The sequence below is a fragment of the Triturus cristatus genome, chromosome 5_1 (assembly GCF_964204655.1).
Source record: "Triturus cristatus chromosome 5_1, aTriCri1.1, whole genome shotgun sequence".
Classification (NCBI taxonomy): Eukaryota; Metazoa; Chordata; class Amphibia; order Caudata; family Salamandridae; genus Triturus; species Triturus cristatus.
In genome coordinates this window covers 4,339,763-4,367,280 of record NC_140587.1, presented here as the reverse complement: position 1 = coordinate 4,367,280, position 27,518 = coordinate 4,339,763, and the positions used below count along the sequence as shown (strand labels likewise).

Below are 27,518 nucleotides of genomic sequence, written 5' to 3'. Positions count from 1 at the left end.
TTCATAGCATCCTATTTCATAGCATCCTTTTTTGAAAGCATCCTTTTTTTCAAAGCATTCTTTTTTCAAAGCATCCTTTTTCATAGCATCTTTTTTTCATAGCATTCTTTTTTGAAAGCATCCGTTTTTCATAGCATCCTTTATTCATAGCATCCTTTTTTCATAGCGTCCTTTTTTCATAGCATCCTTTTTTCATAGCATTCTTTTTTCATAGCATCCTTTTTTCAAAGCATTCTTTTTTCATAGCATCCTTTTTCATAGCATCTTTTTTTCATAGCATCCTTTTTCCAAAGCATTCTTTTTTCATAGCATCCTTTTTCATAGCATCTTTTTTTCATAGCATCCTTTTTTCATAGCATCCTATTTCATAGCATCCTTTTTTGAAAGCATCCTTTTTTTCAAAGCATTCTTTTTTCATAGCATCCTTTTTCATAGCATCTTTTTTTCATAGCATCCTTTTTTTCATAGCAGCGTTTTCTCTTTCTCACATATTTTCGAGGCACTGCATGTTAGGTGGACTTTCTTCTTCATCTTACTCCTGCCCTTTTCTCTACTCTTTAACTTAAGCAGTCAGTATATATTCGAAAGTCTGTTGCCAGGTGACGGACAGGTGCATGGCTACCATCCCACGTGGGCACATGGCACACTATTTATTAGGGTTTTGTCAGTAATGTGGCCACTATGCAGGTCACAATTTCTCATTTTTGTTTCAAATCTGCTGGTATGTCTATTCCAGCCATTTCTTATATCGCGAGCGATCGCTTGACACCAGAGTTTCACGACGAGCTAATCTCGTGCCCTTGTATTGCCCACTGGCTGCCGCCTCAGTCCAGCAGAAGTACCTGTGTTGGGCGGGAGCTATATCTGTGTGTGTGCTGGTCTTTATAGTAAGTAAGTAAGTACATTTTATTATGCTTGATTAATTAAAACTTTATAGGGCACACACTACTAGGGAGCTGAGGACATTTAGGTGAAAGAGTAGGAGGGGAGTCAGAAACTCGAGCAGAGGAGTCTGGCAGGGGAGGAATGTCTTTGGCCCAAGTATTGAAGGGCGCGGCCAGCGGAGGTCGCGATGCCCTGGAAGGAGTCGCGACATTCATGTAACCCCCGTCTTAATATGCAGCTCTTATGTGGCGCGTCTAACCAGACGACCACAACACGACTTAAAAATGAGGCTGCACTCAAGATTGCTAGTTATAAAAAATACATTTCTTACCTGTAACCCCAGCGCCCCCGAGTGATAGGTTGAGTTTTGGAAGGCCAAGTGCCAAAAAAACAGCCAGCGCTTCTTGTCTTGCTTCAGCCGCCACCTGTCTGTCTCACACGCCACACCAGCTGATCTATCTTGTATGAGATGATGTTTCTGGGGCCGATTCACAGAACTAACTTAAGACAAAATCCTAAACTTACTACTTTTGGTATTCACACCAGGTATATATATAAAATATATGTATTTATTTCTAAACACTCCCTACTAACCTCTTTATGAAAGTAGAGAACAAGAAACTCAATATTATTACACTAGAACGACAGTGAATAGCACAATACACAGCGTTCTCCAGGGGGAGACCAAACCATGTACTAAAAAATGGTATAACAACAATGACTTCACTTGACACAATGCCTAGAGCACGTAGAATCGCTGGGACCCCAAGGAACCACCCAAAGTAGTGACACAGGAGACCCACGGATGACGGGTGCAGTGTGAGAACATAAACACGAGCTCCGTACAAAACTATGGGAAAGTTGTGGTTGGAATTTTACAGTTTAAGGACACTTCAGAGAGGACTTCAAGCAAACCCTTTGGAACATAGAAGTTTCCATGGCCAGCACCCTTGTGAGTACCAAGGTACCCGTATTACCTATCCCAGAGGAGCCGGGTGCATAGGGAACAAGTGGTGTCAGAAACACTCGTCATTTTAAATGGCGGGATGTGAAGAAGTGCTGTGCCGGGAAGATGAAAAGAACCTGAAAGTAGAGGGAACAGAGTCTGGGTCACTTCAGAGTGACCAGGGGCACGATAGACGAACGCCCACCAATGTCGGGTGCTTCAGGTGAGAAGATAGGATGCTTGACTCTGCAGCCACGGGGACCAGGAGACGTCAACGACAACCAAAGTCTGGAGGTGAGCTGTCCCACGAAGGATTTCGAAGGCTGGGGGGGTCAATGTCCGGATTGCACACCAACAAGCCTTGGCAACGCCAACCCACGCGAGCAGAGGAAACAAGTTACAGTGAGGACCAGCAAGGTCCTGGAGACTCTCCAAGCTATGGGGAGTCAGGGCACGTTTTGAGCAACCAGGGAAGCCCAAGGAAATTCAAAATTACCTTCACAGGGACCCACCGGCCAACGGACCAGGAATCGCGAAGGGACCTCGAGCTGAATTACGAAATACCTGCCCACGGAACACTTGTGGAGTGTAGGCCAGAAATCTTCAGTGGAAATACTGCTCGGGGTCAGAACTACACATAGCCCAAAGCACAACCTCAGGGATTGCCAAAAAGCATATGCTGCTGCAAAAGTACACGGTGCACAGGGGTTTGGGTTGCATGGTCCCCACGAGGGATACTGGTCTCAGGATTGCTGAGAGAGCAGATCTACCTCAAAGACGCTCGAGAACTCACCGACTGTGTTGCAGAAATCTTCGGATTCCTCAGGAGCTTGGGAGATGCAAACCTGTCAGATGCATTTTGGTGCCTGCAGCTGCAGGGGAGTAACTAATTTACTCCAAGGGAGATTCTTCTGTCGTCCAGCGAAGTGTAAACCATTGAAGTACGTGGTTTCTGCTCACAGAGTTTAGTCCAGGTAAAATCTAAAGTCCTGTAGTCAGGGTTCCTACTTTATACCCAAGGAAGGGGTTGGACAAACTCTGGGGACCCACGTATGGGAGGGTCAGGATAGTGGGGTGGCTACACCCATGTATTTTGTCCAGTTTTGCGCCAGAGCAGGAGCAAATGGCTCCTGTAACCGGTATGAGCTGGACTATGCACAGGGACAACACATGTGCCCCCAGTGCAGACTTTCTGGCACTCTCAGAGTGCACCCACCCAGCCCCAAATACACTAATGCCTGTCTGGGAGGTGGTCACACCTCCCTGTGACAGGAAACCTATTGTCAGGCCTTCCTCTGCTCGAGCTCGGCTCAGCAGCAGGAGGGCAGACTCGTGTCTGTGGCTGGCAGCATTCATTTTGTGATGCCCAGGTTGAGAAAGCTGTTACCGGGTGTACCGGTGTTTCACATATGTCTCTCTAGAAGTGTGGAATCATACCTCCCCCGCCAGTTACTGACACCAAACACGACATGTTTCTAAGCAGCCGTTTTAAAGTTAGCATTTACCGTGAGGTTATAATACACTTAAATATATATGGTTGGCTGCTTCACAGACAACCCTGGAAAATAAGTTCCAAAGGCTGCAGAGGGGCTCTGCTCATGCAGGGGCACCCTCTCACATAAAACCCAGCACGCTGCCTTCAGGATTGATAAGGCCTGCGATAGGGGTGACTGATAGGTTTATATGTGCAGTGATTTAGAATAGATATAGGTAACCTATATCTAAGTAAGGGGTGCATGAACCACTTTACACGGGCTGCAGTAGCAGACCTGTGGTGTCCTTTTGAATCGTCTCCCAGGGGTGGCATATTACCTGCTGCAATCCCTGGGAGGCCTCTGTGGTACCTATGCCCTGGGAACATGGTGTACCATATACTAGGGACTGATAAGGGTACACCAGTATCCAATCTGGAGTGTACCTAAAGTACATGCAATCAATTTAGAGGAGAAACCAGATAGACTGGGGTCCTGAATAGCAGGATCCCAGTCAGTCTAAGTTGAAAACAGTGATTCATCAGCAAAAGTGGGGGTAACTATAAGAAGCAGATCCTACTCTCCTACATGCGGAACCCTTGGAGCCCACACTTCTGGCCAGCGGAACTGCCCCCCCGACTCCTTCCCCCTTCGCTAAGAGTCTCGGGACACAATTAATGGTGACCTCACTATGAAAACTCAGATCGGATCGTAATCTCCACTTGTTTTTTCCAGTTAAGAAAGATAAGTAAACACATTAGACTCCTTACTAGGGAAGCACTGGTGCAGGTTCTTAGGCCACGGTGATATCACACATCGACTGGGCCAACTCTCTGTACGGATAGGTGGCTTTTCCAGCAGCCAAGATGGCAGCATGTCTCTCCTCTGATGAGGGAGCTGCCCTGGCTTCCTATACGACAACGCTGTGCCTTCAAGATCGGCTGCATCACATTGAAATCTTTGCATGGCACCAGTCCAAAATGTATCTCCAGCCTTACACGAAGACATATACCCACCCGCACTTTGCGGTCAGCCCATTTGCACCTTATGGTCATACCCCCTACAGGCTGAAGAGACTAGGTGGATGCAGGTTCTCTTTGCTGGCGCTTAGAGTTTGCAATATCCTTCCACTTGACATTACATTCTGCACCGATCTCAAGATTTAGGAGACTTCTCAAGACATGGCTGTTTACTCAGGCCTATGAACAAGTACCAGGGCTCCGGCTACTCCTAGAAACAGCGCCAAGAAACCAATCGGTGTACATGCGCTTTACAAAATGTTTTAACATAACATGTGGCAATCAGCAGGTCAACGCAACTTGTCTCGTGCTCTCATTAATGTTTTCGAGCCATCTGGAAAAGCATAGACAACCTCTACATAGTGTGTTCCTCCTATGTAGCATTCATCTGCTCACTTTAAGAAAGGTTTTTTGGAGGGTAAATGAATGGTTCTGAAACTGTTTATTCATGCTGAGCTGAAAAGCCATCCACGCCCCAAGGGTACCGCTTCCTAAAATGTTCCTCTGATGCATTATTCAGCCAGCACATTGCAAATCAGTCGGGTCTTCAAAGGCTGTATGAAACGTCTCGCGAAACACTCAGGCCACCCTGTGCCTTTTAACGGCAGATGTAGGGTTTGTTCGAGCCGGTTCAGTCTCAGAGACATGCAGGTTCGGTGGGCAGCCCTTTGTCACTAGGCGTCAAGATGCACACGATAATTATAACACACAGAATATGGACAGAGTTTTATCGTCACCACCACTACAGGGCTTATACTGTCATACCGTGCTCACTATTCAAGTAAAAAAACAAAAAGAAACTGAGCATGGTGTCCCTAAAGCGGGCGCCGCACTCAGTATGCACGTTAAAGCGGCTTAGCTCTTTATAGGAAAAGTGACCACCATTGTCCTGTGTGGGCGCTCTGCAAAGGCAAAAAGCAGCCGCCGTTGTCCCCATCAGTGTCAATAGTCACCCACTAGATAAAGCTGACCCTGTTGCAAGCCAAGTAAAAGGTCCAGTCGTCATGGGAGGTAACAAATGCCGACACGGCGGTACCAAGGAGGGACTAACACGCCTATTTACCAATCAGAAGCCAGTATTTACGAAGGACAATGACACAAGTGTATGACAAACTGGGGCGGAGAGTGGGCGGGGCTTCCAGTGCATACTCCAGTACAGCATGCCTCGCAGAGCGAGCAGCGCATGCGCGCTGCCGCTAGGCTCGACCTAAAAATAGAGGGCAGAGAAAAAGAGAGGGAAAAAAAGAAGGCAGGGCGACAGGTAGAAGAAAATAGAAAAAAGAAGTGATACAGAAACAGGCTAACTAGCACCGCCCCCAGAGTGTCTGAAGTCAGACCCCTCATGCATCAACCTGCTGCACTACACAGGAAGGATGAATGGATGGATGGGTCCTGTTCTCACCAGCTGTCCAACATTCATGGCAAATCTCGGAATGTTTTCTAGCCATGGACACCCTCCTAGTCTCTATATGAGACTAGAGGTCAAAACACATAAGTTACACTTCAAGATGACAGTAAAATAGCACAAATATACGTCAGGTCCTCGGTGCGAGCCAAACCATGTACTAAAATAGTGGTATAAGAACCATGACTTAACTAGACATTTGTCTTTGTAGAATCACTGGAACTCCAAGGAACCACCCAAGGTAGTGACACAGGGGACCCACGGGGGCCATGTGCAGAGTGAGAACACAGCCGCGAGCTCATGTTAGCTTCTATGAGGAAAGTCGCAGTTAAATTTTTAAAGATTAGGGACACTTAGAAATGAGTCAGGACTTTTCTTGTGTGAGGAAAGTTCGGGGGAAAGAAGAGTCGTTCCGTGCAACCACCGCTCTGCACTTTCATTTCTCACATCTTATTCAAATGGCGCAATGATGCAAATGGTGGTGGGGGGGGGGGCGCCCTGCACTTTGAGAGATCGCTTTGGTGCAATGATGCAAATGGTGGCGGGGGGGCGCCCCTGCACTTTGAGAGATCGGTTTGCTCCTGGGTATCGGTGGCATTCCGGGGACTTGCCTGACGTGCCTGACCTTAACATGGCGGCCAGAAGCTCTTTTACAACCCTAATCCCGGCGCTACTCATCCAGATGCAGGAGCGTCCCCGCTCGATGCCCCCTTCGAGCAAAAGACTAAAATGGGTACCGGCTGTTTCTATCTCCAAGGTCAGAATCCCTCGTCTTACCCCAAGATGGCTGCCACAGTTTTCCCTACCACCGGACTCCGACCAGACCTTGATCACATCCCACATCGGCCTATATGGTAGTCCCAAGCCCCTTCTCTGGTTTTTTTTTTACTCCCTTCCCCCACTTCCTTCTTTTACCTCTATCCTCGCAGCCTATATATCTATTCAAAACTGTTTTTCCCGAACGTTGAGACCTGAGCAACATGGCCGATGCCCGGTGGAGCTGCTAGACAGCTAATGAGGAGATTGGCCCTGGTTTCCCCCTTGACCGTCACCTACCCAGCCGGACATTGGGCACAGTTCCTCCTCATCTCCCCGCCATTACTCCTTCCTCCCCTCCCTCCTACAAATTCTTGAAAAATTGTTTATGTGTACTGTACCCTACTATGCTCTTGTATCTGATGTAACTTTTAACGCAATGATGCAAAATGTAAAGCGCTCTGATACCCTCTTGGGACAAGTTCGCGCTTTATAAATCTTTATAAATAAATACAAAAAAAAAAAAAATATTAGGAATTACTACCACGCTAGTTTTGCACATAATAGTTGTAGATTTTTATCTCTATTAGACCCCTCTGAGGTAGACAAATTTTTAATGAACAAAACATTAATGGAGTACAATATTGCCGACCCCACAAGAATAGTTAAATACCCTAAAAAAGTTTGATATAAGACCCTTCAATGGATGTTTAAGCAAATAACTCAATTCTTAAATTTTTTTGGTATTCCAAGAATTAATTGCACGACAAGTCTGTCCCATTTTTATACGGTGGAGAGATGTTTATTAGATACCCGTAACTTAAAAATATGGGAAGATAATGGATATGTACGGATTCGGGATTTTAAAATAGGCAACTCCCTGAGATAGAAATGGGGCTCCGACACTCTAAAGCATTGCTGAAAATGGTCATTTATCATCATTAAACCCTTTTTGGAAAAACTCGACCTAAGAAGTATACCTTCAAGAGCAGACATCAGTGAAGCTTTTGACACCCCGTCACAAGGGTCGGACAGTACATGGGTCAACATTTTCGACGGAAATAAGTCTCTCTCCTTATATGAGAAAATTCGAGATAGATGGTGGAAAAGGGAAGCGATGCACCGCTCAAATTTAACTTGGAGCAGAATTAATAAACTCAGTGCTTCGGTACTGAGAGGCGCAAACCTTAAGCGTATGCAAATTTATTCTACATAGCTAATTTATAGGACTCCTTCTGTCCTACATAATATTTATCCACAAATTGATGACAGGTGTTTCCGTTGCGCCAAAGTCCATGGTGGCACCTGGTCACACATTGGTTTGGAATGTCCGAAAATCAGCCCTTTGTGGGAAGAATTTAAAAACTATCTCAGAGTCACCATAGATCTTTCCATTTCCATTGACACATCCAGTGCAGTTTTGGGACGCCCTCCCAGTAGAATGCTAAGCTCCGCCCATGACGAGTGCTTATTCATTGCGGCACTAGTAGCAAGATCCAATAAGATTCCTTCATTCCAAGCCTGGAGAGCGAAATTAAACAGAATCAAAGATGGCGAAAGAATATATGCCGTAAGGTCAGGGCCTTTAAGGAAGCTTGAGAAACGCTGGAGCCCGTTGGGGAATTAGTCCAAAAAGTAAGGGGAAGGGTCTGCTTTGACGGTGTGTAAGGGGCCGCGGAGGTGGCAGGTTTTGGATCGAATAGCCAAGCTTGAGAGAGTATGTATCTCGATGGGCACCCTCCAAACTACGGATACTCCATGTTATGCACTTTTGCACTTTTTGTATCTCTTACCTTCTTGCCATATGAATGCTCCGTTCCCTTTCTGCAACATGGTCATGTGTTTGACAGCTTGAATGCGTATACTCTTAATGTTCTGCAGTTCGCACTTTAACCTGCGGATTTGTAGGCTGGTATTTCTTTTCTGTACGATGTTTATTTGAATTTGAATTTTGACTTTGAAGGTTTATTTATAAAGCGCAACTATCACAGGAGTATCTTGGCGCTAGCGTCACAAGGTGAGAAAAAAAAAAAAAAAAAAAGAAACCAGACCAGGGAATTAAATCAGAGCAAAAAACATTCATCAGTGGTGCTGTAAATCCATGTTTTTAGGGCTTTCCTAAATAAAATTCGGTGTTACATGATTTAATCTGTACAGGGAGCTTGTTCTAGGCTCTGGCACCCAAAAAGGCCAAAGTTTTAGCACCTTTTAGTTTATATCTGAAATTGGGCAGTTTAAGGAGATTCGCTGAAGAGGACCTAAGCAGTCTAGTAGTTGTATATGGAACAAAACGTGCCGACAAGATTTTGGGAATTTGTAATGGCAGCTCGAGTATTTATAATCTAATTGTCTCGCACAATGTACTTTTATCTTTGCAGTTCTGTATCTCTGCATCTCCTTGAACTCTCAATAATAAAAACAACAACAAAAAACCTTTGTTACCCCTTCTCGCCCAGTACGCTTCCACCTTTGTTGCCCTCTTATAAACAAACAAAAAAACCCTTTGTTACCCCTTCTCGCCCAGTGTGCTTCCACCTTTGTTGCCCTCTTTTCGGCCACTGCTCTTCCACCTTTGTTACCCCTTCTCACCCACTGCTCTCTCACCTTTGTTACCCATTCTCAGCCACTGTTCTCCCACCTTTGTTACCCCTTCTGACCCGCTGTTCTCCTACCTTTGTTTCCTCCTTCTCACCCTCTGCTCTCCTACCCTTGTTTCCTCCTTCTCACCCTCTGCTCTCTCACCTTTGTTTCCTCCTTTTCACCCACTGGTCTTCCCCCTTTGTACCCCCTTCTCACCCACTGCTCTCTCACCTTTGTTACCCTCTTCTCACCCACTGCTCCCCCTTTGTTACCCCTTTTCCCCCACGGCTCCCCCCTTTGTTACCCCTTCTTGCCCACTGCTCTCCAACCTTTGTTACCCCTTCTCACCCACTGTTCTCTCCCCTTTGTTACCCCTTCTCAGCCACTGCTTTCTCACCTTTGTTATCCCTTCTGACCCCCTGCTCTCTCACCTTTGTTTCCTCCTTCTCACCCACTGGTCTTCCCCATTGTACCCCCTTCTCACCCACTGCTCTCTCACCTTTGTTACCCCTTCTCACCCATTGCTCCCCCTTTGTTACCTCTTCTCACACAATGCTCCCCCTTTGTTACCCCTTCTCCCCCATTGTTCCCTCATCTTTGTACACCCTTCACACCCACTGCTCTTCCACCTTTGCTACCCCCTTCTAGCCCTCTGCTCCCCTTTGTTACCCCTTCCCACCCACTGCTCTCTCACATTTGTCACCCATTTTCATCCACTGCTCTCTCACGGCTGTTACCCCCTTCTCACCCACTGCTCTCCTCTCATTGCTACCCGCTTCTCACCCACTGCTCTCTCACCTTTGTTACTCTTTTCTAACCCACTGCTCTCCCACCTTTGTAACCCCCTTCTCGCCAACTGCTTCCCCCTTTTTCCCTTCTCACGCACTGCTCTCTCACCTTTGTTACCCCCTTCTCACCCACTGCTCTCCCACCTTTCTTACTCTCTTCTCGCCGGCTGCCTTCCCACCTTTATTACCCTCTTTTCATTCACTGCTCTCCCACCTTTGTTACCCCTTCTCACCCACTGCTCTCTCACCTTTGCTACTCCTTCTCTCCCACTGCTCTGTCACCTTTGTTACCCCTTCTCACCCACTGCTCTCTCAACTTTGTTACCACCTTCTCGCCCACTGTTTTCTCACCTTTGTTACCCCATTCTCATCCACTACTCTCCCACCTTTGTTATCCCCTTCTTGCAACACTGCTCTCTCACCTTTGTTACCGCCTTCTCACCCACTGCTCTCTCACCTTTGTTAACCTCTTCTCACCCACTGCTCTCTCACCTTTGTTACCCCTTTCTCACCCACTTCTCTCACCCCTTGATACCCTTTCTCATGCCCACCTTTCTACCCTATTCTCACCCACTATTCTCCCACATTTGTTACCCCTTCTCAGCTACTGCTCTCTCACCTTCGTTACTTCTTCTCACCCACTGCTCACCCCCTTTGTTACCCCTTCTCATCCACTGCTCCATATGTGCCATTGTGCATTGTCCATTGTGCCTTAGAAATGAGAGACGAGTCACGGTTTTGTCACCAGTGCTTAGTGTGTTAATAAAACACGATTCCAGGGAACCAGGGTTTCCACAGGAGCAACCACAGGTGCTGCCGGGAGCCGGGGCTGCAGAAGAACAAAGCCCCCTACCTTGACACACTTTAATGACTTTGGGAGGATGAAGGGTTGGGCCAGCCCTGCTGTGTTTTGAAATCTAGCCTGCAGGCTGCTACAGATGGACTCATCCATTCTCTCATTTCATTAAGCTTGCGTGGCTAATTAGTGGCTTTTCCAATATCCGTGAGCCTTAGCACTCAATAGACATGTGATCTGGAAACAGCAAATATTTTCCAAAACTAGAAGCAAACCAGTTGGACAGGATGAGCTCGGATGCAAAGTGTGTCTGCGTCGGGTGCAGCAGCCAGGGGTGGAGGGAAGATTCAAGAAAAGCAACACAGAACAACCCGGCTTTAGTGGAAGCAAGCCCAACTTTCGAGAGGAACAGACCGCCATGTCTTTACTGTGTGTGGGGGTGGGGGGTTGTGTCTTTACTGTGAGGGAGTTCAGTGTCTGGCACTGAGTGGGGGTTCAATATCTAGCACTGTGTGGGGGTTTAATGTCTGGCACTGTGTGGGGGTTCAGTGTCTGGCACTGTGTGGGGGTTCAATATCTGGCAATGTGTGAGGGTTCAATGTCTGGCACTGTGTGGGGGTTCAATGTCTGGCCCTGTGTGGGGGTTCAATGTCTGGCACTGTGCAGGAGTTCAGTGTCATTTCTGTCTGTGGGGGCGTGGGGGTGTTGTGTCTTTACTGTGTGGGGGTTTAATGTCTGGCACTGTGTGGGGGTTCAGTGTCTTTTCTGTATCGGGGTTCAATGTCCTAATTTTTTTATATAGCGCTAACTTGACCCGAATCCAATCACGTATCAGAGCGCTTTACATAGCAAAAGTTACGTTACATGAGGACACACATTCATTTTTTGTTAGGCATGGGTAGATTAAGTGATTTGCCCAGAATCACAGGAAGTTCAGCGTCATTACCGAGACTCAAACCCAGTTCCCCAGGTCCGAGGTCGAGCGCCCTAGCCGTTAGTCCAACTCCTGGCACTGTGTGGGGCTTCAGTGTCTTTACTGTGTCGGGGTTCAATGTCTAGCACTGTGTGGGGGTTCAATGTCTGAAACTGTGTGGGGGTTCAATATCTGGCACTGTTTGGGTGCTCAGTGTCTTTACTGTGTTGGGGTTCAGTGTTTTTACTGTATGGGGGTTCAATGTCTGGTACTATGTGGGGGTTCAATGTCTGGCACTGTGTGGGAGTTCAGTGTCTGGCACTGTGTGGCGGTTCAATGTCTGGCACTGTGCAGGAGTTCAGTGTCTTTACTGTGTGTGTGGGGGGAGGGGGGTTAAGTGTCTTTACTATGTGGAGGTTCAATGTCTGGCACTGTGTGGGGGTTCAATGCCTGGCACTGTGTGGGAGTTCAGTGTCTGGCACTGTGTGGGGGTTCAATGTCTGGCACTGTGTGGGGGTTCAATGCCTGGCACTCTGCGGGAGTTCAATGTCTGGCACTGTGTGGGGGTTCAATGTCTGGCACTGTGTGGGAGTTCAGTGTCTGGCACTGTGTGAGTGTTCAATGCCTGGCACTGTGTGGGGGTTCAATGTCTGGCACTGTGTGGGGGTTCAATGTCTGGAACTGTGCGGGAGTTGAGTGTTTGGCACTGTGTGGGTGTCTAGTGTCTTTACTGTGTGGGGGTTCAATGTCTGGCACTGTGTGGTTGTTCACTGTCTTTACTGTGTTGGGGTTCAGTGTCTTTACTGTGTTGGGGTTCAGTGTCTTTACTGTGTGGGTGTTCAATGTCTGGCACTGTTTCGGTTCAATGTCTGGCACTGTGTGGGGGTTCAATGTATGGCATTGTGTGGGTGTCTAGTGTCTTTACTGTGTGGGGGTTCAGTGTCTTTACTGTGTGGGGGTTCAGTGTCTTTACTGTGTGGGTGTTCAGTGTCTTTAATCTGTGGCGGTTCAGTGTATGGCACTGTGCAGGAGTTCAGTATTTGGCTGTGTGAATGTTTAGTGCCTTTACTGTGTGGTGGTTCAATATCTGGCACTGTGTGTGGGTTCATTGTCTGGCACTGTGTGGGTGTTCAGTGTCTTTACTGTATTGGGGTTTAGTGTCTTTACTGTGTGGGGGCTCAATGTGTTGAGGTTCAGTGTCTGGCACTGTGTGGGGGGGGTCAGTTAAATGTCTGGTACTTTGTGGGGGTTCAGTGTCTGGAACTGTTAGGGGGTTCAGTGTGTTCACTGTGTGGGGGTTCAGTTTGTTTACTGTGGGTATTCCGTGTGTTCACTGTGTGGGGGTTCAGTTTCTTTACTGTGAGGGTTCGGTATCTTCACTGTGTGAGGGTTCAGTGTCTGGCACTGTGAGGGGGTACACTGTGTGGGGGTTCAGTGTTTGGCACTGTGTGGGGGTTCAGTCAGTGTGTGTGGGTTCAGTGTCTGGTACTGTGTGGGGGTTCAGTATCTGGCACTGTGCGGGGTTTCAGTGTGTTCACTGTGTGGGGGTTCAGTTTCTTTAATGTGGGGGTTGGGTGTCTTCACTGTGTGGGGGTTCAGTGTCTGGCACTGTGTGGGGGTTCAGTGTCTAGCACTGTGTGGGGGTTCAGTGTGTGGGGATTCAGTTTGTGGGGGTTCAATGTCTTAACTGTGGGGTTCAATGTTTTCACTGTGTAGGGGTTCAGAGTCTAGCACTGTGTGTGGGGTCAGTGTGTGGGGGTTCAGTGTCTGGCACTGTATGGTTGTTCACTGTCTGGCACTGCGCAGGAGTTCAGTGTGTGGTGGTTCAGTGTGTGGGGTTTCAGTGTCTAGCCCTGTGTGTGGGCTCAGTGGGTGGGTTCAGTGTGTGGGGGATCAATGTCTTCACTGTGGCTTTGTTTTTTCCCTGTGGGGGTTCAGAGTCTAGCACTGTGTGTGGGGACAGTGAGTGAGGGTTCAGTGTCTGGCACTGTGTGGGGGTTCAGTGTCTGGCACTATGTGGGAGTTCAGTGTGAGGAGTTCAGTGTGTGAGGGTTCAGTGCCTGGCACTCTGTAGGGGTTCAGTGTGTGAGGGTTCAATATGTGGGGGTTCAATGTCTTCACTGTGTTGCTTCGGTTTCTGTACTGTTGGGGTTCAGAGTCTAGCACTGTGTGCGGGGTCAGTGTGTGGGTGTTCAGCGTGTGGGGTTTCAGTGTGTGGGGGTTCAGTGTCAGCCACTCCTGCAGTGCAGGCAGTGGTTGAGGCTCTGCAGTGAAGGGGAAGAGGCTGGAATTTGTGTCTTCTCTATTCACCTAAAGGGACCTTTGGGTGGGTTGTTTTTGCCCCAAGAACCGGTCAGGGGAGATATAATTGCATCAATGTATGAATGAATGAATGTATGTATGCATGAATGAATGAACAGGACGTGTATGGAATTACACCTCTGAGAGAATCACCCATGTGATGTCCATTAACGAAGGGCACACAGAGATCACCAAAGGTCTTGATTATAATATAGGGGTTCCTCAGGATCTGCTGCTCCTTCTTTGGGGTCCTTTAGGACCCACTGCTCTTCCTCCTTAGGGGTCACTCAGGATCTGCTGCTCCTCCTTAGGGGTCCCTCTGGACCTGCTGTTCCTCCTTTGGGATTCATCAGGATCTGCTGCTCTTCCTAAGGTATCTCTCAGGACACGCTCCTCCTCCTTAGGGGTCCCTAAAGATCTGCTGCTCTTCCTTAGGGGTCCCTCAGGACCTGCTGCTCCTCCTTTGGGATTCATCAGGATCCACTGCTCTTCCTTAGAGGTCCCTCTGGATCCCCTGCTCCTTCTTAGGGTCCCTCGGGATCTGCTGCTCATCTTCAGGTGTCCATCAGCATCTGCTGCTCTTCCTTCAGTGTCCCTCAGGATCCGCTGATCCTCCTTAGGGTTCCTCAGGATCCGCTGCTCTTCCTTTGGGGCACCTCCGTAACCTCTGCTTATCCTTAGGGGTCCCTCGGGATCTGCTGCTCATCTTCAGGAGTCCCTCAGCACCTACTGCTCTTCCTTCATGGTCCCTCAGGATCTGCTGATCCTCCTTAGGGTTCCTCAGGATCCGCCGCTCTTCCTTCGGGGTCCCTCAGAATCTGCTGCTCCTCCTTAGAGGTCCCTCAGGATTTCCTCCTCCTTAGCGGTCTCAGGATCCGCTGCTCTGCTGTAGGGGTCGCTTAGGATCTGCTGCTACTCCTTAGGGGTCCCTCAGGATCCGCTGCTCCTCCTTAGGGGTCTTGTCAGGATCTGCTGCTACTTCTTAGGGGTCCCTCAGAATCTGCTGCTCTTGAGGCGAGCGACTCTCTGGATCCAGGGGTCTCAAAGCCAAGCTATAGCCCCCACTTATGCAGGGGTTCCCAGGAGGGGCCTTGAAGCCCAGCTATGGCCCCCATGTATGCAGGGGGTCCCAGCTGGGGACCTTAAGCCAAGCTATTTCCCCCATGTATTCACTGTGTCCCAGCAGGGGCCTCGAAGCCCAACTATAGCCCCCATGTATGCAGTGGGTCCCAAGAGAGGCCTTGAAGCCCATCTATGGCCTCCATGCATGCAGGGGTACCAGCAGGGGCTCTGGAGCCCAGCTACAGCCCCATGTATGCAGGGGTCCCAACAGGGGTCCTGGAACCCAGCAATAGCCCCAATGTATTTAGAAGGTTACAGCAGTGGCCTCAAAGCCCAACTATGGACCCCATGCATGCAGGGGGTCCCAGCAGGGGCCTCGAAGCCGATCTATAGCCCTCATGTATGCAAGGAGTCCCAGCAGGGGACTTGAAGCCCATCTATAGCCCCCATGAATGCGGAGGTCCCAGCAGAGGACCTGAAGCCTGTCTATAGCCCCCATGTATGCAGGGGGTCCCAGCGGGGGTCCTGAAGCCCAGCTATTGCCCCCATGTTTGCAGGGGTACCAACAGGGTCCCTGGATCCCAACTTAAGCCCCCATGTATGCAGGGGTCCTAGTAGGGGTTCTGGAGCCCAGCAATAGACCCAATGTATTTAGGGGGTTCCAGCAGTGGCCTCAAAGCCGATCTATAGTCCCCATGTATGCAGGGTGTCCCAGCAGGGGTCTTGAAGCCCATCTATAGCCCCCATGTTTGCAGGGTGTCCCAGCAGGGGTTTTGAAGACCAGCAATAGCCCCCATGTATGTAGGGGGTCCCAGCAGGGGCCTTGAAGCCCATCTATAGACCCCATGCATGCAAGGGGTCCCAGCAGGGGCCTTGAAGCCGATCTATAGCCCACATGTATGCAAGGAGTCCCAGCCGGTACCCTGAAGCCCAGCCATGGCCCCCGTATATGCAGGGGTCCCAGCAGGGGTCCTGAAGCCCATGTATAGCCCTCATTTTTGCAGGGGTCCCAGCAGGGGCCTTAAAGCCCATCTATAGCCCCCATGTATGCAGGGTGTCCCAGCAGGGGTCTTGAAGCCCATCTATAGCCCCCATGTGTGCTGGGTGTCCCAGCAGGGGTTCTGAAGACCAGCAATAGCCCCCATGTATGTAGGGGGTCCCAGCAGGGGCCTTGAAGCCCATCTATAGCCCCCATGTATGCAGGGTGTCCCAGCAGGGGTCCTGAAGCCCAGAAATGCCCCCCATGTATGCAGTGGGTCCCAGGAGGGGCCTTGAAACCCATTTATAGCCTCCATGTATGCGGGGGTCCCAGCAGCGGGCCTTAAGCCCAACTATAGCTCCATGTATGCAGGGAGTCCCAGCAGGGGTACTGAAGCCCAGCTATTGCCCCCGTGTATGCAGGGGTACCAGCAGGGTCCCTAGATCCCAGCTATAGCCCCCATGTATGTTTGGGTCCCAGCACGGGTTCTGGAGCCCAGCCATAGCACCCATGTATGCAGGGGTCCCAGCAGGGGTCCTGAAGCCCAGCTATAGCCCCATGTATGCAAGGGTCCCAGCAGGGGTCCTGAAGCACATGTATGGCCCTCATTTATGCAGGGGTCCCAGCAGGGGCCTTAAAGCCCATCTATAGTCCCCATGAATGCAGGGTGTGCCAGCAGGGGCCTTGAAGCTGATCTATAGCCCCCATGTATGCAGGGTGTCCCAGCAGGGGTTCTGAAGCCCAGCAATAGCCCCCATATATGCAGGGGGTCCCAGCAGGGGCCTTGAAGCCCATCTATAGCCCCCATGTATGCAGGGTGTCCCAGCAGGGGTCCTGAAGCCCAGAAATGGCCCCCATGTATGCAGTGGGTCCCAGGAGGGGCCTTGAAGCCCATCTATAGCCTCCATGTATGCGGGGGTCCCAACAGGGGGCCTTAAGCCCAACTATAGCCCCATGTTTGCAGGGAGTCCCACCAGGGGTCCTGAAGCCCAGCTATTGCCCCCGTGTTTGGAGGGGTACCAGCAGGGTCCCTGGATCCCAGCTATAGCCCCCATGTATGTAGGGGTCCCAGCATGGGTTCTGGAGCCCAGAAAAAACCCCATGTATGCAGGGGTCCCAGCAGGGGTCCTGAAGCCCAGCTATAGCCCCATGTATGCAGGGGTCCCAGCAGGGGTCCTGGAGCCCAGCAATAGCCCCAATGTATTTAAGGGGTTCCAGCAGTGGCCTCAAAGCCCAGCTATGGCCCTCATGCATCCAGGGAGTCCCAGCAGGGGCCTCACAGCCGATCTATGGCCCTCATGTATGCAAGGAGTCCCAGCCGGGGTCCTGAAGCCTAGCCATAGCTCCAGTGTATGCAGGGGTCCCAGCAGTGTTCCTGAAGCCCATGTATAGCCCTCATGTATGCAGGGGACCCAGCAGGGGCCTTGAAGCCCATCTATGGCCCCCATTTATGCAGGGTGTCCCAGCAGGGGCCTTGAAGCCCATCTATAGCCCCCATGTATGCAGGGTGTCCCGGCAGGGGTTCTGAAGCACAGCAATAGCCCCCATGTATGCAGGGGGTCCCAGCAGGGGCCTTGAAGCCCATCTACAGCCCCCATGTATGCAGGGTGTCCCAGCAGGGATCTTGAAGCTCAGCAATAGCCCCGATATTTGCAAGGGGTCCCAGCAGGGGTCCTGAAGCCCGGCTATAGCCCCTATATATGCAGGGGGTCCCAGCAGGGTTCAGGAAGCCCAGCCACATCACCCACTTATGAAGGGGACCCAGCAGGAGTCCTAATGCCCATTTATGGCCCCCATGTATGCAGGGGTTCCAGCAGGGGTCCAGGAGCCCAGCTATAGAACCATGTATGCAGGGGTCCCAACAGGGGCCCAGCAATAGCCCCAATTTATTTAGGGGGTTCCAGCAGTGGCCTCAAAGCCCAGTTATAGCCCCCATGCATCCAGGGAGTCCCAGCCGGTGCCTCAAACCCGATCAATAGCCCACATGTATGCAAGGAGTCCCAGCCGGGGTCCTGAAGCCCAGCCATAGCCCCCGTGTATGCAGGGGTCTCAGCAGTGGTCCTGAAGCCCATGTATAGCCCTCATGACTGCAGGGGTCCCAGCAGGGGCCTTGAAGCCCATCTATAGCCCCCATGTATGCATCGTGTGCCAGCAGGGGCCTTGAAGCCCATCTATAGCCCCCATGTATGCAGGGGGTCCCAGCAGGGGCCTTGAAGCCCATCTATAGCCCCAATGTATGCAGGGGGCCCCAGCAGGGGTCCTGAAGCCCAGCTATAGCCCCTATGTATGCAGGGGGTCCATTCAGGGGTCGAGAAGCCCAGCCATAGCACCCACGTATGCAGGGTGTCCCAGCAGGGGTCCTGAAGCCCAGCCATAGCCCCGGTGTATGCAGGGGTGCCAGCAGGGTTGTCACGGCTTACTCCCTGCTTTCTCATGTTCACCACCAGGGGGCTGAACTGTGGGACTCTTCAGTGTTCTAATAATCCTCCAGACCTTCATGCATATTCTAATTTCCAGCCATTTGGACACTATTTAGGAATTGACATCCATTCCCAATCCATGCCGGGTTTTGTGAAAGCCAGCCTGCTTATACTTGAAGCCAGCCTGCTCGTGTTTGAAACTCCACTACTTAGAATTCTCTGCTCACTGCTTTGTCTCCACCCCTGCAGGCCAAGGATGGGTGGAGATATTCAGCTCACCTGTGGCTGGCTGCTGCTAGCCTGCTCACACCTGCTGCATGTGATTCCTGTGAGCTCTTTTAAGCCCCAGCTCCCTTCAGTCCAGTGTTGGTCATTGTAGCTGTACACCAGTCCTTGTTCCAGTGTTGCCTGAGACTTTGATATCCTTGTTTCAGTGATTTCTGAGATTTAGCTATTCCTTGTCCCTGAATTAGCACTGCCTGCAGTGCTACCTCGTTTCCTGAGTTCCTGAGCTATAGTTATTCTTTGTTCCTGTACCTGGGCTTCAGCTATTTCGTGTTCCTGATTCGCACTGCTTGCAGTGCTCTCTTGAGTCCTTGTTTCCCAGTTCCTGAACCAGCACTGCCTGCAGTGCTACCTCGACTCCCGAAGCTGCAGTAATTCCCTGTTCCTGAACCAGCACTGCCTGCAGTGCTACCTTGACTCCTGAGCTTTAGTAATTCCCTGTTCTTTAACCAGCACTGCCCTGCAGTGCTACCTTGACTCCTGAAGCTGCAGTAATTCCCTGTTCTTGAACCAGCACTGCCTGCAGTGCTACCTTGACTCCTGGACTTTAGTAATTCCCTGTTCTTTAACCAGCACTGCCTGCAGGGATACCTCGACTCCTGAAGCTGCAGTAATTCCCTGTTCTTGAACCAGCACTGCCTGCAGTGCTACCTTGACTCCTGGACTTTAGTAATTCCCTGTTCCTGAACCAGCACTGCCTGCAGTGCTACCTTGACTCCCGAAGCTTTAGTAATCCCCTGTTCCTGAACCAGCACTGCCTGCAGTGCTACCTTGACTCCTGAAGCTTTAGTAATTCCCTGTTCTTGAACCAGCACTGCCTGCAGTGCTACCTTGACTCCTGGACTTTAGTAATCCCCTGTTCCTGAACCAGCACTGCCTGCAGTGCTACCTTGACTCCCGAAGCTTTAGTAATTCCCTGTACCTGAACTAGCACTGCCTGCAGTGCTACCTTGACTCCTGAAGCTTTAGTAATTCCCTGTTCTTGAACCAGCACTGCCTCCAGTGCTACCTCGACTCCCGAAGCTTTAGTAATTCCCTGTTCCTAAACCAGCATTGCCTGCAGTGCTACCTTGACTCCCGAAGCTTTAGTAATTCCCTGTTCCTAAACCAGCATTGCCTGCAGTGCTACCTTGACTCCTGAAGCTTCAGTAATCCCCTGTTCTTGAACCAGCACTGCCTGCAGTGCTACCTTGACTCCTGGACTTTAGTAATCCCCTGTTCCTGAACCAGCACTGCCTGCAGTGCTACCTTGACTCCTGAAGCTTTAGTAATTCCCTGTTCCTGAAACAGCACTGCCTGCAGTGCTACCTTGACTCCTGGACTTTAGTAATTCCCTGTTCCTGAACCAGCACTGCCTCCAGTGCTACCTTGACTCCTGAAGCTTTAGTAATCCCCTGTTCTTGAACCGGCACTGCCTGCAGTGCTACCCTGACTCCTGAAGCTTCAGTAATTCCCTGTTCCTGAACCAGCACTGCCTGCAGTGCTACCTTGACTCCTGAAGCTTTAGTAATTCCCTGTTCCTGAACCAGCACTGCCTGCAGTGCTACCCTGACTCCCGAAGCTTTAGTAATCCCCTGTTTCTCAACCAGCACTGCCTGCAGTGCTACCTTGACTCCTGGACTTTAGTAATTCCCTGTTCCTGAACCAGCACTGCCCGCAGTGCTACCTCGACTCCCGAAGCTTTAGTAATTCCCTGTTCCTGAAATAGCAGTGCCTGCAGTGCTACCTTGACTCCTGGGCTTTAGTAATTCTCTGTTCCTGAACCAGCACTGCCTGCAGTGCTACCTCGACTCCCGAAGCTTTAGTAATCCCCTGTTTCTGAACCAGCACTGCCTGCAGTGCTACCTTGACTCCTGGGCTTTAGTAATTCTCTGTTCCTGAACCAGCACTGCCCGCAGTGCTACCTTGACTCCTGGACTTTAGTAATTCCCTGTTCCTGAACCAGCACTGCCTGCAGTGCTACCTTGACTCCTGGACTTTAGTAATTCCCTGTTCCTGAACCAGCACTGCCTGCAGTGCTACCTTGACTCCTGAGCCTTACCTCAATCCTTGTTCCTGCCCCAGCCCTGCCTTCAATGCTGCTTTGTTTTCTGGATTCCTGAACCTGCTCTATTCTAGTATACCCGTGAAGCCTCCCCTTCTGTAAATCCTTCTGCAGTCCTCGCCTTTCTTCCCATTTCCTTGGTTATAGTTCCTAGTTAGCTGTCTTTCTATTTTATTTATTTATTTATGTATTGCAGATTTATAATGCGCATGGCTGCCACAGCAACGAGGCGTCCCAGCGCAGCACAGCGACCAGAAACGGGAGCTTAAGAAAGTCGAGGCAATTAAATGGTGGGAGTGGGAAAAAGCCATGTCTTCAAGGCCTTACGAAAAGCCAGGTGGTTACAAATGGTTCTAATAGGGGTCGGAAGTGAATACCTCAATTTTGCCGCCAGGCAGCGGAACGAACGTCCCCCTGCCCTAGCCCTCCACACTCGAGGAGTGCAGACCATAGCTTGATCAGCAGATCGCAGCGGGCGCTTGGGTACATAGGCCTCCAACAAATGGAGAAGGCCCGGCGGAGCCTGTCTTGCTAGGATCTTATGTGAAATCCACAGTGCTTTAAATTGTATCCGTTTATCCACTGGCAGCCAATGGAGTTTGGGGAGAACCTGCGCTACTGAGCAGTGCTTGGGTAGCGAGACCAGAATCCGTGCTGCCGCATTCTGGACCCCCTGGAGGCGCTTTACGCTGGCCCTTGTTGCTCCCAGATATAGGCAATTGCCATAGTCCAGTCTGGATTAAACAGATGCCTGAACGATAGTCTGGCGCACCGAAGGGGGTAAGAACCCGAGCAAAGGCTTTAGACCCGCAGGAGTCCAAAACAGACCCCTGCGACAGCTTTAGTTTCTTTCTCAAAGGTCAATCCCCGGCCAAACCATACCCCAATGTTTTTTACGGTATCCTTGGGGAGTGGGGCATGTTTTAAGCGGTCTGTCCAGTAAAGATCGGACCACAGCTCCCTGTCCCTCCCGAATAGCAGGATTTCTGATTTACCGTTAAGCTGTTGGCAATTAGCTGCCATCCAATCGGAGATAGCCAGCAGATCGTCCTTAAAATTGTCTAGATTGATGGTACATTTCCTAGAGAAGGCTATCACCATTTGGGTGTCGTCTGCGTACGACACCAACGACAGCCCCCTCCCCTTTGCCAGCTCTGCCAGAGGGCTGACATATAGGTAAAATAATAGAGGGCTCAATATGGAGCCCTGTGGTACCCCCTGATGCAGTGCAAACTCCTGTGAGGAGAAGGGGGGTGCCAGGACCTGAAAGGATCTTTCCGATAGCAATGATTTAATCCAGGCCAAGGCTAGATCCCTGATCCCGATATCCTGCAGGCGTTTCAGAAGTATTTTATGGGACACCGTATCAAAGGCGGCACTTAAGTCCAAGAGAACCAAGGCTGCTGAGTCCCTTACGTCTAGGCTGCTCCTAATGGCTTCCGACATGGCCAAAAGTGCGGATTCAGTACTATGCCGGGGCCGGAAGCCATGTTGCATAGAGTCAAATATGGCGTGTTGCTCAACAAAGTTAGCCAGAATGGAATTCACATGAGCCTCCGCCACTTTAGCCAGGAAAGGTAACTGAGAGATAGGTCGATAGTTACCCGGTTCGGCAATGTCTAGGGAAGGTTTTTTTAACAGGGGGTCAACTTTTGCATGTTTCCATGCCCGTGGGACTGATGCCGTAGACATTGACAGGTTTACCACATCCAGACATACACCTGAAATGGAAGGATAAAGCTGGTGGAAGCGATTGGGAGTCACTGGGTCAGCTGGGGAGCCTGATTTAATTTTTGAGCATAATGCCTCAAACTCCAAAGGCAGGATGGAAAGAAGTGCCACCAAGTTACGACCCTCCACAGCCTCTCCCCTTCAAGGGTCCACCTCCACAGGCAGGGGAACTGCCTGCGGGAGTGCCAGATAGATCTGTTCCACCTTATTGACAAAATGCTGGGCTAGCTCATCGCATTGGTGGTTGGAGGTAACAGGAGAAACCCTGTTGTCTCCTGTATTCTTCATGCCACCCAGCAAAGAAAAAATTGTCTTGGCGGGGTTGGAGCTGCCCAAAATTTTGCTGGCCACAAAATCCGCCTGTGCTCTTCGGATACCCTTATGGTATTGCTTGAGGTCCATCCGATATTCGAGTTTAGCTGTTGCGTCATATGAGCGTCTCCAGACACGCTCCAGCTGTTTACAGCCCTTCTTGGCTAGGGAAAGGGAGTCATCGAACCATGAATTAGATGGCCCACAACCTTTACTTTCCCATTTAGCTGAAATACTATTATCCAGGCCAGCCGTCAGCCAATTGTGGTAACACCGGTTAGCTGCGTCCACATTCGAGGATAACTGAGGTTGATGGCCAGATAACCAGGTAGAGAGAAAATGGTTGGTCCAGGCCTGTGGGATTGGAGTACGCATTTCGATCCGAGGAAGATTGGAAAAAACAGGATCCAGCAAATGGCCGACTATATGGGTGGCCTCAAGCACATGCTGCCTCAATTGGAAGGCTTCTAGGTCTGCCAGAAAACTGACGATCTCCCCTCTTTCTCCATTCTCAAAATGGAGGTTGAGATCATCCAGAATAGTAAAATTCTGCTGTCTTTCTTCTGTTACCTTGTATGTTTGTTACCTGCTTTCTGCCAAGTGTGCCCTGTGATTTCCTTCCTTTCCAGTCAAGCACTCCTCATTGTTCGCTCCTTGTCTATTGTGCTTGTGTTTAATTCTAACTCCTTGCTGTTACTGCCTTGCGTGTTCCTGTTTGATCGCCAGGATACGTGGGCACGGCTGACTATCTAGGTGGTGTCTCTTGTTCACTGTGAGTATTGTCTTTGAGTTGCATTTATAACATCACCATAGGTATAAGCTCCACAGACCTCTCCTTTGCATGCATTTACTATATGTTGGTATTTGCAATCAGTATCTGTAACAGCAATTGTGGGTGAGGAACTTATTGAGCTTCAGTCTTACCGTGTGGAGCTCCTGAGTGCTTCACCCCACACTCCCTTTCATTGTTAATGGTGTATTTTATATATGTCCTGTACGTCCGTACTGGGTGTAGTTAGGCTGAATTCTAAATTGCCTTGTGAGTGCCCTTCTTTTCTCAGGCTTAACCATCTTGTTCACTTGTACAGGCTTCCCCTTTGGATTCCTTGTCCTCCTCAGACTTCCTGTGTGATCCTGGGCAGCGCTGTACTCCTTTGTGTACGTTTTCTACCCCGTTCCCAGTCCATGCCCAAGTCCCTGACTAACTTCCTGACAGTCCCTGACAAGGGTCCCTGGATCCCAGCTATAGCCCCCATGTATGCCGGGGGTCCAAGCCGGGGTCCTGAAGCCCAGCCATAGCCCCCATGTTTGCAGGGGGCCCAGCAGGGATCCTGGATCCCAGCTATAGCCCCCATGTATGCAGGAGGTCCCAGCAGGGGTCTTGAATTCCGGCTATGGCCCCCAGATCTGCAGTCCGGACCTCCATTCATAGACACTCTTTGCCCCTCAAGTGCTGGTTTCTTGCAGAATGCAGCATCTTCTTCACAAGACGGGCTGCTTCTAGACACGGGGCATGTCACAGAGGGCATGTCACAGAGGCATGTCACAGAGGGTATGTCACAAAGGGCATGTAGCTGCTGCACTGCATAGCGAAGCAAAGTCTCTACGCGCCTGCATCGTTGTGGAGAGGGGACATGGAAGAAAAGTAGAAACAGGGAAAGGAGGAGGAAGAAAAAAAGATAGAGCCATAACACGGAGTGAAGTAAAATAAAGGTTAGAAGAGAAAGGTGAAAGAGGGGAGAAAGGTGGGAGGAGGAAGACAAGAGAGAGAGGAGGAGAATGCAGAGACAGTTTAAGAGAGAGGAAGATAAAAAGCAAGAGAGGGAAACGGAAAACCGAGTGAAAAGGGGAAGCAGAAAGAGAAGAGCAGAAGTAAGGGAGACATTGAAAGAAAGTGGCATCCATGAATAAAGAGAGAGAAGCATAATGAGAATTAACAAGCATTTGCAATGCAATAGGTCTCGCATTTGCGAGCGTTTATGCTAATGGCATTGTAAATGACAATGCTTTTTATTTATGAGCCCCCCCCCCCGACCCTAACAACAATGCCAATAGGCACATCCGTTGTTATGTGAACCCCTCTGGATGGCCTGAATTGTTACTATACATAAACAACATTATAGCTTATGTAATCCAACCGTTAAGGTTTTATACCATGGACATCCTGCACTCATGCATTTCAGGGGCTCTTACATGTCATGATGAAGCAAATGGAGGCAAAGTGAGATCAAACAACTGTCTTGGATCACACAATTTGGTTAAGAGCGAAGACAGGATTGAATCCAGGTTTTCAGGTTTCTCACTGTGCAATTGTATTTTATTCTAGTTGAATAATCAAGTTACTTCCTTTGGACTCTTGACTCAGCCAGGGTACTGATAGCAAGCAGAGAAGGCTTACCCCTCGGAGTGGTAAAGGGATAGTGACTCAGATGCAGGATAACACAGGACTGCCAAATGTATGATTCTTATAGACGAATGAAACCCTTAAATTCCTCCAATGCCCACACAAAATACATACTTCGCTTCCTCTACACCCACGTCACACCTCTATGCCCTACCCCATCCCTGTGGCCCTCGATCACACCATAAACCAAACTCTTTGGCCCTCTCGTGAAACGTTTGCGTGTACCTTTGCTCTAGGTGCATGGAGCTGAGTAAAACTTGAAATCATCATTGGAAACTTTGCCATCATAAAAACACCTCTTTTCATAGCATCCTTTATTCATAGCATCCTTTTTTCATAGCATTCTTTTTTCATAGCGTCCTTTTTTCATAGCATCGTTTTTTCATAGCATCCTTTTTTTCATAGCATCCTTTTTTCATAGCATCCTTTTTTCATAGCAGCGCTTTCTCTTTCTCACATATTTTCGAGGCACTGCATGTTAGGTGGACTTTCTTCTGCATCTTACTCCTTTCCTTTTCTCTACTCTTTAACTTAAGCAGTCAGTATGTATTCGAAAGTCTGTTTCCAGGTGACGGACAGGTGCATGGCTACCATCCCACGTGGGCACATGGCACACTATTTATTAGGGTTTTGTCAGTAATGTGGCCACTATGCAGGTCACAATTTCTCATTTTTGTTTCAAATCTGCTGGTGTGTCTATTCCAGCTATTGCTTATATCGCGAGCGATCGCTTGACACCAGAGTTTCACGACGAGCTAATCTCGTGCCCTTGTATTGCCCACTGGCTGCCGCCTCAGTCCAGCAGAAGTGCCTGTGTTGGGCAGGAACTGTATCAGTCTGTGTGCTGGTCTTTGTAGGGCACACACTACTAGGGAACAGAGGACATTTAGGTGAAAGAGTAGGAGGGGAGTCAGAAACCCAAGCAGAAGAGTCTGGAAAGGGAGGAATGTCTTTGGCCCAAGTATTGAAGGGCGCGGCCAGCGGAGGTCGCGATGCCCTGGAAGGAGTGGTGAAATTCATGTAACCCCCGTCTGAATATGCAGCTCTTATGTGGTGCGTCTAACAGGACGACCACAACACGACTTAAAAATGAGGCTGCACTCAAGATTGCTAGTTATAAAAAATAAATTTCTTACCTGTAACCCCAGCGCCCCCGAGTGATAGGTTGAGCTTTGGAAGGCCAAGTGCCAAAAAAACAGCCAGCGCTTCTTGTCTTGCTTCAGCCGCCACCTGTCTGTCTCACACGCCACACCAGCTGATCTATCTTGTATGAGATGACGTTTCTGTTTTTAAATCGTTCCTAATTACAAATGGTGACAGTGGATCAGGACATTCCTGGAAGTCGCTCTCAGTCGCTTCGCCTATCCCATTATACCGCACCCAATGTGAGAACAGCATGTGGAGTACCTCGAGATCTTCACTATCCCCACACCTGTTCAACTTGTACTCACTCCCACTGATCCAGTCCCTGAAAGAAAGGAAGGTGTGCACTTTCTTTTAATTACTTTATTGTTTATGTATTTATGTTGCTGCTGAATGTAGTTTGCTTCTTTTATGTGTTTAATGAAAACCGACATTTCAGGTTCTGTCGTTCTTCACAAATTATAATAACGCCACAAAAAGAAGACGTGAGGCGCTGGAGCAGGGCTCTGCCTTCTTATATTAGACATACTTGATAACAGGTTAATTTATCACCTATGTAAAGGATTAGATGAGAAGACGCTCTTCTGTACCAGCTCCTTGTGGAGGGCAGGGCAGCGAGAATGCGAGGATTGTCTGCAGCATTGAATATTTACCTCCCCCGCCAGCCATGCGGCCTCAGCAGCTCGTTCCTATTTCTAGGAGCAGCTGTGCCATTTAGACATGAAGGACCTTGCCTCTTCCAACAATATGGAGCCACATATATTCAGTAAAATTAAGACGTGCAGTGTAAGAACCGAAGTAAAGGAGCCAGTGTAGGAGAGTAGGATCTGCTTCACATGGGTACCCCCACTTTTTGCTGGTGTTTCACTGTTTTTCGACCTTAGTCTGGCTCTGGCCCTGCTAATCGGGACCCCAGCCTAGCTTCTTCCTCTCTAAAATGGTTTCCATGTACATTAGGTACATATCTAATTGGATTCTGGAGTGCCTTATAAGCCCCTAGTATATTGTAAACTATGTACCTAGGGCATAGGAACCTCAGAGGCCTACCAGGGGCTGCAGCATGTATTATGCCACCCCTGGGAAGCACTCCAAAATGGCACCACATGTCTGCTACTGCAGCCTGGGTAAGGGTGTGCTTGCACCCCTTACAGTGGTATAAGCTACCTATATCACTACCTTATACAGACACATATAAACCTATAAGCCAATCCTATGGCAGGCCTTGACAATCCTGAAGGCAGAGTGCTTGGTTTTGTGTGAGAGGGTGCCCAAGCATG

At 49.6% G+C, this 27,518-nt stretch overlaps 1 long non-coding RNA gene across 1 annotated transcript; it reads left to right on the top strand.

Moving 5' to 3' along the window:
• The first annotated feature begins 288 nt into the window (after window positions 1–288).
• Window positions 289–27,518, top strand: LOC146829917 (uncharacterized). The gene is made up of 3 exons (XR_014961344.1): window positions 289–355; window positions 469–887; window positions 25,956–27,518. It is a non-coding gene; the product is annotated as an uncharacterized LOC146829917 (long non-coding RNA).